The sequence below is a fragment of the Triticum aestivum genome, chromosome 4A (genome assembly GCF_018294505.1).
Source record: "Triticum aestivum cultivar Chinese Spring chromosome 4A, IWGSC CS RefSeq v2.1, whole genome shotgun sequence".
Classification (NCBI taxonomy): domain Eukaryota; kingdom Viridiplantae; phylum Streptophyta; class Magnoliopsida; order Poales; family Poaceae; genus Triticum; species Triticum aestivum.
Genome location: NC_057803.1, coordinates 657,514,802 through 657,534,101, shown reverse-complemented (window position 1 = coordinate 657,534,101; position 19,300 = coordinate 657,514,802).

The window sequence follows — 19,300 nt, the reverse complement described above, 5'->3', positions numbered from 1 at the left end:
GAAGAATGCATGACCGAGAGCAAGAAGATGGAAAAATTCTTGGAAGGCCTGGCACCCGCCCTTAAGTGCCAGCTAGTTGTGCACACCTTTCCAGATTTTAAAACATTGGTGGATAAGGCCATTACCTTGGAAAATGAGCGACGTAGCCTGGAAGATATCCGCAAACGGAAAAGGGACCAGACTAATTTTTCTCGCAATCACAGAAGCAAGAAGGAATTTCAGAAGGGGGATTCACACAAAACCCCAGTGAATAATTCACGTCCAACCAAAAATTTCCATGCAAGGGACAAGGAATTCACCTATCGCCCAGGCGTTACCTGTTATGCTTGTGGAGAAGAAGGGCACTATGCCAAGCAGTGTCCCAAGCCAAGGAACTCAAACCGAAGCTCAATAATGGTGGAAATAATTCAGCACCAAAGCGAAGCAATTTTAACCCCAACAACAACCACCGGAAAGGTAACTTGAATCACGTGACCCGAGAGGAAGCGCAGAACGCCCCAGATATCGTACTCGGTACGTACCCCATCAACACAATACCTGCCATGGTTTTGTTTGATTCTGGAGCTTCTCACTCATTCGTTTCGAAAAGTTTTGCTTTGCAAAATAATTTTTCGATGCTTCCCTTGGAAAAATCAATGATAGTCAAGTCCCCTGGGATTAAGCAAGTGACCCAGAATTACTGTCAAGGTGTGGTCATTGAATTTGAAGGATTGAATTTTTACGCCAACCTTATTGTACTAGAGAGCAAAGGACTGGATGTCATCCTAGGAATGGATTGGTTGACCACCAACAAAGGTTTTATTTTCTGCTTCAACCGTACCGTGATTCTCACCCACCATCAAGGGAAGAAAATAAAAGTTTCAGCCAAAGAGAGACAAATACCTCGGCAACCTAGATTAAACAAGGTGGACGTTTCTGAGCTGAACAAGGTTCCAGTGGTATGTGAATTTCCAGATGTATTGCCAGAAGAACTACCAGGCATGCCACCAGACCGAAAGATAGAATTCAGCATTGAGCTAGCACCCGGAACCACTCCTATTTCCAAGAAACCTTACAGAATGGCACCATCCGAATTGGTAGAGTTGAAGAAGCAAATAAAAGAATTATTGGAGAAAGGATACATACGAGCCAGCTCCTCACCTTGGGGTTCTCCGATTTTATTTGCCAAGAAGAAGGATGGAACAATGAGGTTGTGTATTGATTATCGAGCTCTCAACATGGTCACAATCAAGAACAAATACCCAATGCCCGAATAAATGATTTATTCGATCAGCTCGCACAGGCCAAAGTCTTCTCAAAAATTGATTTGAGATCGGGATACTACCAGTTAAAAGTACGAACAGAAGATGTTCCCAAGACCGCATTTACCTCCAGATATGGGCTGTATGAGTTCACCGTAATGCCATTTGGGCTAACCAACGCCCCCGCATATTTTGTTCATCTCATGAACAAAGTATTTATGAAGTATATGGACAAGTTTGTTGTGGTGTTCATCGATGATATTCTGATATATTTCAAAACACCAGAAGAGCACGCTGAACATCTCAGGATTGTACTCGAAGAACTCAGGAAACATCAACTGTACGCCAAATTCAGCAAATGTGACTTTTGGCTAAGGCAAGTGGGTTTCCTGGGCCATGTGCTAACCCAAGAAGGTATTGCAGTAGATCCGGAAAAAGTCAAGGTCGTACTTGGCTGGAAACCGCCAGCTAACGTAACGGACATACGGAGTTTCTTGGGAATGGCAGGCTATTATCGGAGATTTATTGAAGGATTCTCCACTATAGAAAAGCCCAAGACACAATTTCTCAAGAAAGGCAAGAAATTTGAATGGACAGAGGCATGTGAGAAAAGCTTCCAAGAGCTAAAAAGAAAATTAACAACGGCACCAGTACTAATTGTGCCAGATATACACAAGAACTTTGAGGTATATTGTGACGCATCCCGAAAAGGCCTCGGATGCGTATTGATGCAAGAAGGCAAGGTAGTTGCGTATGTCTCCAGACAACTACGCAAGCATGAGGAAAATTATCCCACTCATGACTTGGAATTGGCAGCAGTCATCCATGCACTCAAGGAATGGAGACACTTCCTACTTGAGAATCGTTGCGAGATATACACAGACCATAAGAGTCTTAAGTATATTTTCACACAGCCAGAGTTAAATTTGCGGCAACAACGCTGGTTAGAGTTGGTGAAGGATTATGATGTTGGAATCCACTATCATCCCGGAAAAGCAAATGTTGTGGTAGATGCACTTAGTCGAAATCCCAGCACAGAAGACGACAATATGCCAAAATTAAGGCCAGAATTTCAACAGGAATTTGCCCGACTCAATCTCATAATGGTCACCGGAGGCAGTGTATCGAATATCGAAATACAGCCTACCCTGATGGAAAGTATCAAGGAAGCCCAGCACGAACACCCCAGCATTGAGGGCATAAAAAGAAAAGTGAGTCTGGGAAGAGCCTCAGAATTCAACATAGATGAGCAAGGAATATTGTGGTACGGAGAAAGGCTATGCGTACCAAATGTCAAGGACCTCAAACAACAGATATTAACTGAAAGTCACACAGCTCCATATTCAATCCATCCTGGAGGGACAAAGATGTACAAAGACCTTCACGAAAATTTTTGGTGGCACGGTATGAAGAGAGATATAGCCACGTTCATTGCATGCTGTGACTCTTGTCAACGTATCAAAGCCGAGCACCAGAAACCAGCCGGACTGTTACAGCCAAATAAGATACCCGAGTGGAAATGGGACGAGATTGGAATGGACTTTATCGTTGGACTGCCACGGTCACAACATGGAAACAATGCCATATGGGTCATAACCGACAGATTAACCAAAGTGGCACATTTTATTTCGGTAAAAACAACTTACACCACTCAGAGACTAGCCAGACTTTATCTTGCCCGTATCGTCTGCCTACATGGAGTCCCTAAGACTATTATCTCCGATAGAGGCACACAGTGCGTCTCTGCATTCTGGGATCACCTACAACAGGCACTGGGAACCCAACTAGCCTTCAGTACCGCATACCATCCCCAGACTGATGGACAAACAGAACGCGTAAACCAAATCTTAGAAGACATGCTAAGAGCTTGTGTCCTCACCTACGGAAATAGTTGGGAAGAAAGTTTGCCATATGCAGAATTCGCATACAACAACAGCTATCAAGCCAGCTTGCAAATAGCACCCTTTGTAGCTCTATATGGGAGAAGATGTCGTATCCCGCTAAATTGGTCAGAGACAGGAGACAGCCATATTTTTGGCCCAGATATGCTCAAGGAGGCCGAGGAGAAAGTAAAGACGATTAGAGAACGACTCAAAACAGCTCAAAGTCGACAAAAGAGTTATTACGAGCGAAAGAATCGGGAAATCAGTTTTGAACCCGGAGAATCGGTATACCTGAAAGTTTCTCCTATGAAGGGTCTGCAATGATTCAAGATTAAGGGGAAACTAGCACCAAGATTCATCGGACCATTTCATATAGTGGCCCGACAAGGCAAGGTAGCCTACCAGCTGGACCTGCCCGGAGACTTATCCGGTATCCACAACGTATTCCACATCTCGCAGTTGAGAAAATACATAAGCAACCCAGGGAAGCAAGTTTCACATGAGTATATTGACGTGCAACCAGACCTCACTTACCGGGAGCACCCGATAAAAATATTGGAAGAATATGAGAGGAGGACCCGACAGAAAGCCATTATGTTTTTCAGAGTTCAATGGAGCAATCACCCCGAAAATGAAGCAACTTGGGAGAGCGAGGATTTTCTTCGGACAGAGCACCCACACCTGTTTAAGGATCAGCTGAAATCTTGGGGACGAGATTTTTCCTAAGGGGGTAGGTGCTGTGACACGCCAAATCTTTTTTTTTTGTGATTTTGTTTTCAGAAAGAAACCTTGCTTGGTTTGAAAGAAGGTCATTTAAACCCTTCCTAAAAACCATCTTCTAAGTTTGCCCTCTCAAAAATCCTTTTCTTGGATTTGGTTTCTTTTAAAATGAAAACCCTTTTTTGTTTTGGACTTTTATTTGGTTTTGATCCCTTCAAAAATTTCACCATGCTTCCTATGGTGAAATTTTCCCAAAACCTTTCCTCCCACTATAGTTCAACCCTAACATTCTGTCCAAACTAATAAAATCCATTTTTGGATTTTATTCCAACTATTTCTCCTCCCAAAATAATTCTGTCTTCTCTTTTGAACCTACGTGGATTACAAAGCAAGTACCCTAATGCTCTTGATTCTTGACCTCAACTCAACACCCCTGGATAGTCCTTTGAAACCACAACCCAGAACCATCTTGATCCACTCTTCTCCTGTTCAAATTTTTCAAATTTCACCCACTGCAAGTTTGGACCAGATTTGCCAAATTTGGTGAAATTCATATCTACACCTCTCCAAAAATTCTACAAATATTCAGGCAGCCTCTAGATGCAATGAGAGGCCCCTCCACCAAAAACCAGCTCAAGGAAAAATCCCTACATACCTGGATCATTCCGTCGAACACCTTGCATGCACTGTTCTAGCCATATTCAGAAAAATTCAGACATTCAGTGTCGTTTTCCTTCGTCAGAATTCAGTCACGCGTCGACAGTGCGCTCTGGCACGTTGCGCATGGCCCTTCCCCCTGGACAGCACCCCGCACGCGCACTTGGCGCCTTCCTGGCGTCGGTGGCGCCCTGGCCCGCCTGCGCCGGCGCGTCCTGCGGCGGCCGTAGCGCCGTAGCGGCCGACAGGAAGCAGAACGGCGGCTCAACGCCGTTCGGCGCTGCCCAAGCGACCTGGTGGCTCCGCGTGGCCACCTCCTTGCCAGCGCACGCATGCAGCACCGTCGCCGTGGCGCGGCACGCGCAGAGTGCGCTCCCTGCCGCCGACGGGCCCGCGTCGCCCCGTTCCGTCGGGCTCCCCCTAAACCCCCATATCCCGACGCGCTTAGCACCAAAATGGAGTCAGTGTACCCACACGACGGCGCTCAACCCCTAAACCACCCCGACCAATGCCCTGCGCCGCCGTAAACTTCGCCGGAGAACCCCGTTCTCGGCCACCGCCTCGGACCGCCTATATAAAGGGCTCCCGATCTCGCCCTCGAGCACACACCCCCTTTGCACCTCACCAGCACCCTGCCAGGCCACCAGGGGGACATCGAGGAGGTCCTCTTCCCCAGCTCCGGCCGCCCCGTTCCGCCTCGGCCTTCACCACGATTCACTTTGGTGAGGCCATCTCCGGCGCCCTAATCACGTCAACTACCCCCTCATGCTACCGCAAGTCTAACCCCCTCCTCAATTTCATCTCCGCAGCACTCTTCGACAAGACCCACGACTGGCCGAACCACCGTCCGCTGGAGCTAGGGCCGCCGTCGACACAGTACTCGCCGGCGACCACCACCACCACCCACAGACGAGGAACGGTGCACTGATCATGGAGGTAAACCCCGATCACCTTGCCTCGCCGTGGATCGCCGCCGGCGACCACCGCACCTCTCGGGCGCCGTCGCGCTCTGTTCCTCTGTTTGAACTTTCAAACCCGACAGGTGGGGCCCGCCTGTCAGCCTCACAGCTGTTTCTTTTAAACGAAACGTTATCTGTACTTTTCTGCAGAACCCCCTAGAAGTTTTCTGTTTCATTACAGAAGAGTCCTTGGTTTAAAACACTTATAACTTTTTAACAGAAGGGAATTTTTGAGTGATTCTTCTTCTGTTCTCTTTAGATTTTTGTCTAGTTTTTTATCATATTTATTTGAAAAATATTTGGAACACTTTTCTGTACACTCACGGTATTTACGTTGCGTGCGTATTTTTCTTATACCGTAGATACCGGAGGAGGTGACGGAGCTGCAAACTTCGCACAGTTAGACTCCGACTACTCCGAACCAGGCAAGCATGTTTGAACTCTTGATATGATGAGTGTTGTTGCATCTTTGCATTTTAGTATAGTCATGGCATGTTTATGAACATCACTTTGCATGATATGTCTCATGCACATAATCGGAAAGTATGTTTCGGAATGCATTATGTTGTTGGATACATATTTGCAAAGCCATGTGTTGGTATGAGGATGGGTAAGATGGCAGTGTTGTGACATGCCAGTCTTATGCCAGATTATTTGACTTTCGTGTCGTCATGACACCATTCACATTCCCATTCATTCCATCCTATATTGTCACATGTTTTTCAAAAGGAATATGGCATAATAAGTTGCAAATCGTTTTCCTGGTACACACCAAGTGGAGAGGCCGGGATGAGGGTTCCATGGCCCTGGATTAAAGACCGTCATCCGGTCAGGGGTCATGGGTGTTTCAGGTTGGGGCCGAGAGGGGGGCACCCCTTAGAGCGCGCGTATAGAAATTTGATCCCATGCTATTCGAGGTTGTGGCCTCCCCGTCTCAAAGTTTTTCTTGGACGTTGGCCAGCGTGATTCCTGGTAACGTGAGGTGAAATGGGTGTGTACTAGTTAAATGTGTTTCTACCAAAAAACCATAAGCGGAACTAGTCCTTCGTGACTACGGAAATCCGTTGGCTGTGTTCAGTTCTTCCAAACTCTGCAGAGTCTCAACCTTTCAATTATCTTGTACTTTGTTCGAGTACTATAACTATCTTATCTTGTCAGGTATCAGCCTCAGTGACAAAACTCCGGTGGGATTTATGTGTGATAAATCCGGTTAAAAGATTATTCTTGTGGATGGACTAATTTGTTGTTTACTTTTATTATAAGCCCTGTCTGCGATGTCGCTCAGACGTCCGACGGTGGCAAACCTGTTATTTACTTTTATTATAAGCCCTGTCTGCGATGTCGCTTAGACGTCTGACGGTGGCGGACCTGTTATTTACTTTTGTTATAAGCCCTATCTGTGATGTCGCCCAGACGTCCGACTGTGGTATTTCTTTTAAAGCCTTGTCTGTGATGTCGCCTAGACGTTCGACTGCGGTATTTCTTTTAAAGCCCTTTATGTGATGTCACCCAGACGTCCGACTGTGGCATTTATTTTAAAACCCTTTATGTGATGTCGCCCAGACGTCCGACTGTGGTATTTCTTTTAAATCCCTGTCTGTGATGTCACCCAGACGTCCGACTGCGGTATTTCTTTTAAGGCCCTTTATGTGATGTCGCCCAGACGTCCGACTGTGGCATTTTATTTTAAGCCCTTTATATGGTGTCGCTTAGACGCCCGACTGCGGCATGCATTTTATTTATTTACCTTTCGAGGTGTCGCTCCAGACACCCGATCGATTTTTTAGCCATTTATTTTATTTATCAAGTCCTCAAAATCTTACCATTGTTATATGAGCATCATCCTTTATTCATGATGCATCCATGCATTCATTGATTATATCTTTTGTCCGAACCGTCTTGCGAGTACTTTCAAGTACTCACCTGGCTTGTTGATTTGGCCAGATGCTGATGAAGGCGATCTCTTGGATGAAGAGTTTGATAGCGAGTCCGACGCCTAGAGGAGTCCCAGTCAGTCCCGTGCGATCCTGTCTTGGTCATTGTATTATCTGCTTCCGCAACCCCGAATAAATTCATCGAGCCTCACCTCGACGCTCGATGTACTTCCAGTAGAAGTCAAGTTATCCACCACCACTTTTCCCTCGAGCTAGTAGCATGCCACCCCACCCCTGTGTTATATCCGCCCATATGTAAAATATTGGCGAGTCTGTAATAAATGGTTGAGCAACCTCAGCTCAACTGTGTAATATATTTGATGCTACTGGTTCTCTGCTTATCAAGCTTTTGTCTACCAGAAAGGATGATTTTCCTATACTGGGATTTAAAGATTGGTTTTCTCAATAAATATTTTTATTGAAAAGCCGGTCGTGACACTATGTTTATGGGTTTAAATCCCGCTGGAAATCCATGATCCAGTACCTCATCGGTAAAACATAGTGGGTGTGCGGCGCCCCTGTATTTGGGTGTGCCATTGTCTTCAAATGCTCGGCTGGTTGTGTTACTTCCTGGAGTCTTCTTTTTTGGCCCATAGATAGACCTGGCCGGGTTATCCTTTTTCTGAAGATCTTTATGCTGATCATGTGCCGGCTTGTGTGTGGCGCCCCTTGTTGCTCTTGGCCTGTCATCTGGTCGTCTATCCGGCTAGGCGGCCCCTTTCTTTTTTGACTGCGGGGGCTCGAAGGCCTCCTCGTCGAATTCGGGCAACAGCTTGCGCTTCGGGTAGCTCTTTGTCTGGTAACTAGTGCCATATTTATCTGCGGTGTTGAGTACTTTGCTCCATCTCATTCTGAGTGTGTCTTCCGCTGTTTTGAGCTTCCGCTTTTGCTTCTTCAAACTTCTTGCAGTGGCGACGAGCCTGTTATGGAGATTCATATGCTCTGGTGATGTGAGATCATCTTCGCCGGGGATGGGTTGCTTGTCCGGTTCATGTCCGGCTGGCTGCTTGTTGACGTGTGCGTCGTCCACTGCTTCGCCCTCCTCTAGGGCCGGGTCCTTATGGGTACTGTTTTTGTCGATGCCGGTCTTCGGGTGGTGCTTGCGTCGCCGCTTTGTTTGTTTGTTGGGGGAGTTGTCCTTTGCCACGTCCCATTTTTCCTCATTGTCGCTTCCTTTTGGTGTGTCCACCATGCATACGTTGTGGGATGGGGTGGCTTTCCTGCGCCCATTAGGCGCTGGTTCTTGGTCGTCCCCGGCATCGTCGTCCATACCGTCGATGTCCTCGGAGTCGTAGTCTAGCATGTCAGTTAAATCGTTGACAGCGGCTACCAAGTGGGTGGTGGGTGGGCTTTGAATTTCTTCGTCGTCCGCATCCCAACCGTCCTGACCGTAGTCTGGCCAGGGCTCTCCTGATAACGAGAGATATTTTAGCGAACTCAAGATGTCGCCGAAAGGTGAGTGTTGAAAGACGTCCGCTGCGGTGAACTCCATGATCGGCGCCCAATCAGATTCGATCAGGGCGGGCGCGGGAGGTTCGGAGTCCGGTGAGGAGTCTGGCACCTCGGAGTCACGAGCTTTATGAGGGACAAAGTCAGTGTTCGGCTCTATCGCCGTAGAGGTTGCAGCCGCCGAGGCGGTGTCTAGGCATCCGTCCTCGATCTGCGCGGCGGGCTCAAGTGCGGCCTCCAGGGTACTGTCCGGCGGCAGAGCTAAATCATGCTCGACGTGACAGTGCGGCACGCTCGGCTGTGGCTCGAATCCGTCGAAGATCAAGTCCCCGCGGATGTCAGCCGTGAAGTTCAAACTTCCAAATCTGACCTGATGGCCAGGGGCGTAGCTTTAGATCTGCTTTAGATGGCCAAGCGAACTGGCCCGTAGTGCAAAGCCGCCGAATACGAAGATCTGTCCGGGGAGGAAGGTCTCACCCTGGACTGCGCCGTTGATGATGATCGAAGAAGCCATCGAGCCTATCAGTGACAACACAGAGGAACTCTCAATGAAAGCACCAATTTCGGTGTCAAAACCGGCGGATATCGGGTAGGGGGTCCCGAACTGTGCGTCTAGGCAGATGGTAACAGGAGACGAGGGACACGATGTTTTTACCCAGGTTCGGGCCCTCTTGATGGAGGTAAAACCCTACGTCCTGCTTGATTAATATTGATGATGTGGGTTATGAGAGTAGATCTACCACGAGATCAAGGAGGCTAAACCCTAGAAGCTAGCCTATGGTATGATTGTTGTTCGTCCTATGGACTAAAGCCATCCGGTTTATATAGACACCGGAGAGGGCTAGGGTTACACCAAGTCGGTTACATTGGTAGGAGATCTACATATCTGTGTTGGGGAATGTGGTAATTTCAAAAAATTTCCTACTTACACGCAAGATCATGGTGATGGCATAGCAACGAGAGGGGAGAGTGTTTTCCACGTGCCCTCGTAGACCGTAAGCGGAAGCGTTAGCACAACACGGTTGATGTAGTCGTACGTCTTCACGATCCGACCGATCCAAGCACCGAACGTACGGCACCTCCGAGTTCAGCACACGTTCAGCTCGATGATGGTCCCCGGGCTCCGATCCAGCAAAGCTTCGGGGATGAGTTCCGTCAGCACGACGGCGTGGTGATGCTGATGATGCTCTACCGGCGCAGGGCTTCGCCTAAACTCCGCGACGATATGACCGAGGTGGAATATGGTGCAGGGGGGCACCGCACACGGCTAAGGAACGATCCGTAGATCAACTTGTGTGTTATGGGGTGCCTCCCTGCCCCTGTATATAAAGGAGCAAGGGGGAGGGGGCGGCCGGCCAAGAGAGGGCGCGCCAGGGAGGAGTCCTACTCCCACCGGGAGTAGGACTCCCTCCTTTCCTAGTCCAACTAGGAGACCTTCCATGTAGTAGGAGTAGGAGAGAAGGAAAGGGAAGAGAGAAGGGAAGGAAGGAGGGGGTGCGGCCCCTCCCCCTAGTCCAATTCGGACTAGGCCTTGGGGGGGGGGGGGCGGCCTGCCCTAGGCAGCCCCTCTCTCTTTCCCGTATGGCCCAATAAGGCCCAATACTTCTCCCGACGAATTCCCGTAACTCTCCGGTACTCCGAAAAATACCCGAATCACTCGGAACCTTTCCGAACTCCGAATATAGTCGTCCAATATATCGATCTTTACGTCTCAACCATTTCGAGACTCCTCGTCATGTCCCTGATCTCATCCGGGACTCCGAACTCCTTCGGTACATCAAAACTCATAAACTCATAATATAACTGTCATCGTAACGTTAAGCGTGCGGACCCTACGGGTTCGAGAACTATGTAGACATGACCTAGAACTATTCTCGGTCAATAACCAATAGCGGAACCTGGATGCCCATATTGGTTCCTACATATTCTACGAAGATCTTTATCGATCAAACCGCATAACAACATACGTTGTTCCCTTTGTCATCGGTATGTTACTTGCCCGAGGTTTGATCGTCGGTATCCAATACCTAGTTCAATCTCGTTACCGGCAAGTCTCTTTACTCGTTCCGTAATGCATCATTTCGTAACCAACTCATTTGGTCACATTGCTTGCAAGGCTTATAAAGATGTGCATTACCGAGGGGGCCCAGAGATACCTCTCCGACAATCGGAGTGACAAAACCTAATCTCGAAATACGCCAACTCAACATGTACCTTCCGAGACACCTGTAGTACTCCTTTATAATCACCCAGTTACGTTGTGACGTTTGGTAGTACCCAAATTGTTCTTCCGGTAAACGGGAGTTGCATAATTCTCATAGTTACAGGAACATGTATAAGTCATGAAGAAAGCAATAGCAACATACTAAACGATCAAGTGCTAGGCTAACGGAATGGGTCATGTCAATCACATCATTCTCCTAATGATGTGATCCCATTAATCAAATGACAACTCTTTTTTCCATGGCTAGGAAACATAACCATCTTTGATAAATGAGCTAGTCAAGTAGAGGCATACTAGTGACACTATGTTTGTCTATGTTTTCACACATGTATTATGTTTCCGGTTAATACAATTCTAGCATGAATAATAAACATTTATCATGAAATAAGGAAATAAATAATAACTTTATTATTGCCTCTAGGGCATATTTCCTTCAGTCTCCCACTTGCACTAGAGTCAATAATCTAGTTCACATCGCTATGTGATTTAACACCAATATTCACATCTACATGTGATTAATACCCATAGTTCACATCATCATGTGATCAACACCCAAAGGGTTTACTAGAGTGAATAATCTAGTTCACATCGCTATGTGATTAACACCCAAAGGGTTTACTAGAGTCAATAATCTAGTTCACATCGCTATGTGATTAGCACCCAAAAGAGTACTAAGGTATGATCATGTTTTGCTCGTGAGAGAAGCTTAGTCAACGGGTCTGTGATATTCAGAGCCGTATGTATTTCGCAAATATTCTATGTCCACAATGCTCTGCACGGAGCTACTCTAGCTAATTGCTCCCACTTTCAATATGTATCCAGATTGAGACTTAGAGTCATCTGGATTGGTGTAAAAGCTTGCATCGTTGTAACTTTTACGACGGGCTCTTTTATCACCTCCATAATCGAGAAACGTCTCCTTAGTCCTTACAAAGGATATTCTTGACCCATGTCCAGTGATCTACTTATTAGATCAAAATTGTATTCCTTTGCCAAACACAGAGCAAGGTATACAATAGGTCTGGTTCACAGCATAGCATACTTTATAGAACCTATGACTGAGGCATAGGGAATGACTTTTCATTCTCTTTCTATTTTCTGCAATGGTCGGGTCTTGAGTCTTACTCAACTTCACACCTTGTAACATAGGCAAGAACTCCTTCTTTGACTGTTCCATTTTGAACTATTTCAAAAATTTATCAAGGTATGTACTCATTGAAAAATCTTATCAAGCGTTTTGATCTATCTATATAGATCTTGATGCTCAATGTGTAAGCATCTTCACCGAGATCTTTCTTTGAAAAACTCTTATTCAAGTATCCTTTCATGCTATCCAGAATTTCCATATCATTTCCAATTAACAATATGTCATCCACATATAATATTAGAAATGCTACAGAGCTCCCACTCACTTTCTTGTAAATACAGGCTTCTTCAAAAGTCTGTATAAAACCATATGCTTTGATCAACTCATCAAAGCGTACATTCCAACTCTGAGATGCTTGCACCAGTCCATTGATGGATTGCTGGAGCTTGCACACTTTGTTAGCATCTTTAGGATTGACAAAAACTTTCTGGTTGCATCATATACAACTCTTCTTTAATAAATCCATTAAGGAATTCAGTTTTGACATCTATTTGCCAGATTTCATAAAATGTGGCAATTGCTAACATGATTCAGACAGACTTAAGCTTCGATACGAGTGAGAAAATCTCATCGTATTCAACACCTTGAACTTGTTGAAAACATTTCGCAACAAGTCGATCTTAGTAGATAGTAACACTACTATCAATGTCCGTCTTCCTCTTGAAGATCCATTTATTTAACATGGCTTGCTGATCATCGAGCAAGTCAATCAAAGTCCATACTTTGTTCTCATACATGGATCATATCTCAGATTTTATGGCCTCAAGCCATTTCGTGGAATCTGGGCTCATCATCGCTTCCTCATAGTTCGTAGGTTCATCATGGTCTAGTAACATGACTTCCAGAACAGGATTACCGTACCACTCTGGTGCGGATCTTACTCTGGAAGACCTACGAGGTTCTGTAGTAACTTAATTTGAAGTTTCATGATCATCATCATTAACTTCCTCACTAATTGGTGTAGTAGTCACAGGAACAGATTTCTGTGATGAACTACTTTCCAATAAGGGAGCAGGTACAGTTACCTCATCAAGTTCTACTTTCCTCCCACTCACTTCTTTCGAGAGAAACTCCTTCTCTAGAAAGGATCCATTCTTAGCAATGAATAACTTGCCTTCCGATCTGTGATAGAAGGTGTACCCAATAGTTAACTTTGGGTATTCTATGAAGACGCACTTCTCCGATTTGGGTTTGAGCTTATCAGGTTGAAACTTTTTTTCATATAAGCATCGCAACTCCAAACTTTAAGAAATGACAACTTAGGTTTAGTGCTAAACCATAGTTCATACGGTGTCGTCTCAACGGATTTAGATGGTGCCCTTTTAAACGTGAATGCAGCTGTCTCTAATGCACAACCCCAAAACGATAGTGGTAAAACCGATAAGAGACATCATAGATCGCACCATATCCAATAAAGTGCAGTTACGACGTTCGGACACACCATAACGCTGTGGTGTTCCAGGTGGTGTGAGCTGTGAAACTATTCCACATTGTTTTAACTGAAGACCAAACTCGTAACTCAAATATTCGTCTCCGCGATCAGATCGTAGAAACTTTATTTTCTTGTTACGATGATTTTTCCACTTCACTCTGAAATTCTTTGAACCTTTCAATTATTTCAGACTAATGTTTCATCAAGTAGATATACCCATATCTGCTCAAATCATTTTGTGAAGGTCAGAAAATAACGATACTTGCCATGAGCATCAACACTCATTGGATCGCATACATCGGTATGTATTATTTCCAATAAGTCAGTAGCTTGTTCCATTGTTCCGGAGAATGGAGTTTTTAGTCATCTTGCCCAAAAGGCACGGTTCGCAAGCATCAAATGATTCATAACCAAGTGATTCCGAAAATCCATCTTTATGGAGTTTCTTCATGCGCTTTACACCGATATGACCCAAACGGCAGTGCCACAAATAAGTTGCACTATCATTATTAACTTTTCATCTTTTGGCATCAATATTATGAATATGTGTATCACTACGATCGAGATCCAACAAACTATGTTCATTGGGTGTATGACCATCGAAGGTCTTATTAATGTAAACAGAACAACAATTATTCTCTGACTTTAAATGAATAACCGTATTGCAATAAACATGATCAAATCATATTCATGCTCAACGCAAACACCAAATAACATTTATTTAGGTTCAACACTAATCCCGAAAGTATAGTGAGTGTGCGATAATGATCATATCAATCTTGGAACCACTTCCAACACACATCGTCACATCACCCTCAACTAGTTTCTGTTTCTTCTGTAACTCCTGTTTCGAGTTACTAATCTTAGCAACCGAACAAGTATCAAATACTCAGGGGTTACTATAAACACTAGTAAGGTACACATCAATAACATGTATATCAAATATACCCTTGTTCACTTTGCCATCCTTCTTATCCACCAAATATTCAAGGCATTTCTGCTTCTAGTGACCATTTCCTTTGCAATATAATCACTCAGTTTCAGGCTTTGGTCCAGCTTTGGGCTTCTTCGCGGGACTGACAACTTGCTTGTCATTCTACTTGAAGTTCCCTTTCTTTCCCTTTGCCCTTTTCTTGAAACTAGTGGTCTTGTGAATCATCAACACTTGATGCTCTTTCTTGATTTCTACCTTCGTTGATTTCAACATCACGAAGAGCTCGGAATCGTTTTCGTCATCCCTTGCATACTACAGTTCATCACAAAGTTCTACTAACTTGGTGATGGTGACTAGAGAATTTTGTCAATCACTATCTTATCTAAAAGATTAACTCCCACTTGATTCAAGCGATTGAAGTACTCAGACAATCTGAGCACATGCTCACTAGTTGAGCGATTCTCCTCCATCTTTTAGCAATAGAACTTGTTGGAGACTTCATATCTCTCAACTCAGGTATTTGCTTGAAATATTAACTTCAATTCCTGGAACATCTCATATGGTCCATGACGTTCAAAACATCTTTGAAGTCCCGATTCTAAGCCGTTAAGCATGGTGCACTAAACTATCAAGTAGTCATCATATTGAGCTAGCCAAACGTTCATAATGTCTACATCTGCTCCTGCAATAGGTCTGTCACCTAGTGGTGCATCAAGGATATAATTCTTCTGTGCAGCAATGAGGATAAACCTCAGATCACGGACCAAGTCCGCATCATTTCTACTAACATTTTTCAACATAGTTTTCTCTAGGAACACATATAAAAACATAGGGAAGCAAAAACATAGGGAAGCAACAACGCGAGCTATTGATCTATAACACAATTTGCAAAATACTACCAGGACTAAGTTCATGATAAATTCAAGTTCAATTAATCATATTACTTAAGAACTCCCACTTAGACAGACATCTCTCTAGTCATCTAAGTGATCACGTGATCCAAATCAACTAAACCATGTCCGATCATCACGTGACATGGAGTAGTTTCAATGGTGAACATCATTATCTTGATCATATCTACTATATGATTCACGCTCGACCTTTCGGTCTCCGTGTTCCGAGGCCATATCTGTATATGCTAGGCTCGTCAAGTTTAACCCGAGTATTCCGCGTGTGCAACTGTTTTGCACCCGTTGTATTTGAACGTAGAGCCTATCACACCCGATCATCATGTGGTGTCTCAGCACGAAGAACTTTCGCAACGGTGCATACTCAGGGAGAACACTTCTTGATAATTAGTGAGAGATCATCTTAAAATGCTACCGTCAAGCAAAGCAAGATAAGATGCATAAAGGATAAACATCACATGCAATCAATATAAGTGATATGATATGGCCATCATCATCTTGTGCTTGTGATCTCCATCTTAGAAGCACCGTCGTGATCACCATCGTCACCGGCGCGATACCTTGATCTCCATTGTAGCATCGTTGTCGTTACGCCATCTATTGCTTCTACGACTATCGCTACCGCTTAGTGATAAAGTAAAGCAATTACAGGGCGTTTGCATTTCATACAATAAAGCGACAACCATATGGCTCCTGCCAGTTGCCGATAACTTCGGTTGCAAAACATGATCATCTCATACAATAAAATATAGCATCACGTCTTGACCATATCACATCACAACATGCCCTGCAAAAACAAGTTAGACGTCCTCTACTTTGTTGTTGCAAAATTTTACGTGGCTGCTACGGGCTTAGCAAGAACCGTTCTTACCTACGCATCAAAACCACAACGATAGTTTGTCAAATTGGTGCTGTTTTAACCTTCGCAAGGACCGGGCGTAGCCACACTCGGTTCGACTAAAGTGAGAGAGACAGACACCCGCCGGTCACCTTTAAGCAACGAGTGCTCGTAGCGCTGAAACCAGTCTCGCGTAAGTGTACGAGTAATGTCGGTCCGGGCCGCTTCATCTCACAATACCGCTGAACCAAAGTATGACATGCTGGTAAGCAGTATGACTTATATCGCCCACAACTCACTTGTGTTCTACTCGTGCATATAACATCTACGCATAAAACCTGGCTTTGATACCACTGTTGGGGAACGTAGTAATTTTAAAAAAAATCCTACGTACACGCAAGATCATGGAGATGGCATAGCAACGAGAGGGGAGAGTGTTGTCCACGTACCCTCATAGACCGTAAGCGGAAGCATTAGCACAACGCGGTTGATGTAGTCGTACGTCTTCACGATCCGACCGATCCAAGCACCGAACGTACGGCACCTTCGAGTTCAGCACACGTTCAGCTCGATGACGATCCCCGGGCTCCGATCCAGCAAAGCTTCGGGGATGAGTTCCGTCAGCACGACGGCGTGGTGACGATGATGATGCTCTACTGGCGCAGGGCTTCGCCTAAACTCCGCGATGATATGACCGAGGTGGAATATGGTGGAGGGGGGCACCTCACACGGCTAAGGAACGATTCATAGATCAACTTGTGTGTTATGGGGTGCCCCCCTGCCCCCGTATATAAATGAGCAAGGGGGAGGGGGCGGCCGGCCAAGGGAGGGCGCGCCAGGGAGGAGTCCTACTCCCACCGGGAGTAGGACTCCCTCCTTTCCTAGTCCAACTAGGAGACCTTCCATGTAGTAGGAGTAGGAGAGAAGGAAAGGGAAGAGAGAAGGGAAGGAAGGAGGGGGTGCGGCCCCTCCCCCTAGTCCAATTCGGACTAGGCCTTGGGGGGGCGCGCGGCCTGCCCTAGGCAGCCCCTCTCTCTTTCCCGTATGACCCAATAAGGCCCAATACTTCTCACGGCGAATTCCCATAACTCTCCGGTACTCCGAAAAATACCCGAATCACTCGGAACCTTTCCGAACTCCTAATATAGTCGTCCAATATATCGATCTTTATGTCTCGACCATTTTGAGACTCCTCGTCATGTCCCCGATGTCATCCGGGACTCCGAACTCCTTCGGTACATCAAAACTCATAAACTCATAATATAACTGTCATCGTAACGTTAAGCGTGCGGACCCTACGGGTTCGAGAACTATGTAGACATGACCTAGAACTATTATCGGTCAATAACCAATATCGGAACCTGGATGCCCACATTGGTTCCTACATATTCTACGAAGATTGACGGTGTCCTGGACTAGGGGGTACTCACCACGTCGTCTCCCAATCGGTTAGATTGGGACGAGGACCCCCAGGGCCGCATACTCATGGGCCAGTCCGGACAGGTGCTGCATACAAGGAAGATTCCACAAGACTTGGCGATCAAGACAAGGACTCCTCCCCCACCGGCATATTCGGCTAGGACTCTTGTTATCCTAGGCCTCTGGTGCATTATATAAACCAGGGCCAGGCTAGTCGACAGATATACAACAACAACCATTACAATCATACCATAGGCTAGCTTCTAGGGTTTAGCCTCCTTGATCTCGTGGTAGATCCACTCTTGTAAACATCCACAATATCAATATCAATCAAGCAGGACATAGGGTTTTACCTCCATCAAGAGGGTCCGAACCTGGGTAAAACATCGTGTCCCTTGTCTCTTGTTACCATCCGCCTAGACGCACAGTTCGGGACCCCCTACCCGAGATCCGCCGGTTTTGACACCGACATTGGTGCTTTCATTGAGAGTTCCGCTGTGTGTTCGGCAAAAAGGTCGATGGCTCGCCTGCAGATCAACTGCGACTTCGGCATCTTCGTAACCAGCTCGACTGCTCACCTTGGTTCGACCAAGGACGGCGCCCTACCTCCGATCGTCATGTTCGGATGAGGGCCTTCATCAACATCTACTCCGATCTCTATCAATATCATGGAGGAATCATCCAGGGAGCCCGGGGGCTCAACGTCAACATTGCCCTCGGGCGACCGTACTGTTTTTCTGGAGAGCGAACTTGAATCCGCCGTCAGCGCCTCCTCGAGCGTCGGTTTGACGATTGCTTCGGTGGAATTATGCGGAATTGAGTCTACAACAACCCTGGAAAATTTCGTCGAGTTCCGATGGAGGAATCTCTGGCAATCTCCAATATACCAGAGCCGCATTGAATCTGGACGAGAATCCGGATGAGTTTAGGGCGTGGTGTCCAGCTTCTAGCTCGGACTTCCTTTGGAAGATCCAACCGTTGATCGGCTGCAGAATTCCTATATCTACCACCCCTCAAACTTTCAGCTCGATCCGACCGTCAAAACTCCAGGAACCTTCCGATTAGTGCATCACTTTTCAGATCTGTTTTCTGCGCGAAAACGAATCCGACCCGAGTTCGTTTTTTTTATGAACGGGATTTCGGACATCCTTTTTTAAGGAAGTTTTGTATGGGGTATTGTGTTTTGTTTCCGAACACATCCCACTAACTTTAAGATCTTTTGAACATGATCTTCGACATCATGCTGGTGTCAAACCAGTCCGGCAATATTGCTCCAGGGCTACCGACCTGCGCTAGACACGTCCTCACTTCGTTGAGCCGAGCTCAACTTCTTCGGATCATCATCTCGGCAAGCCGAACAAGAGTCTGGCATCGCGAAGGATAAATCATCACCAACATCGCCGCCCCACGGATTACACGGAGCGGGCATACCGGCATCGCCGCACGGTCGCTTCATCAAGCCGGCATCGAGCACGTCACGACCTGCATCAGCAGGGCCGCACTATTGCTTCTTCAAGCTGGTGTCCATCATGCCGACCTACTTCGACATCTCGGC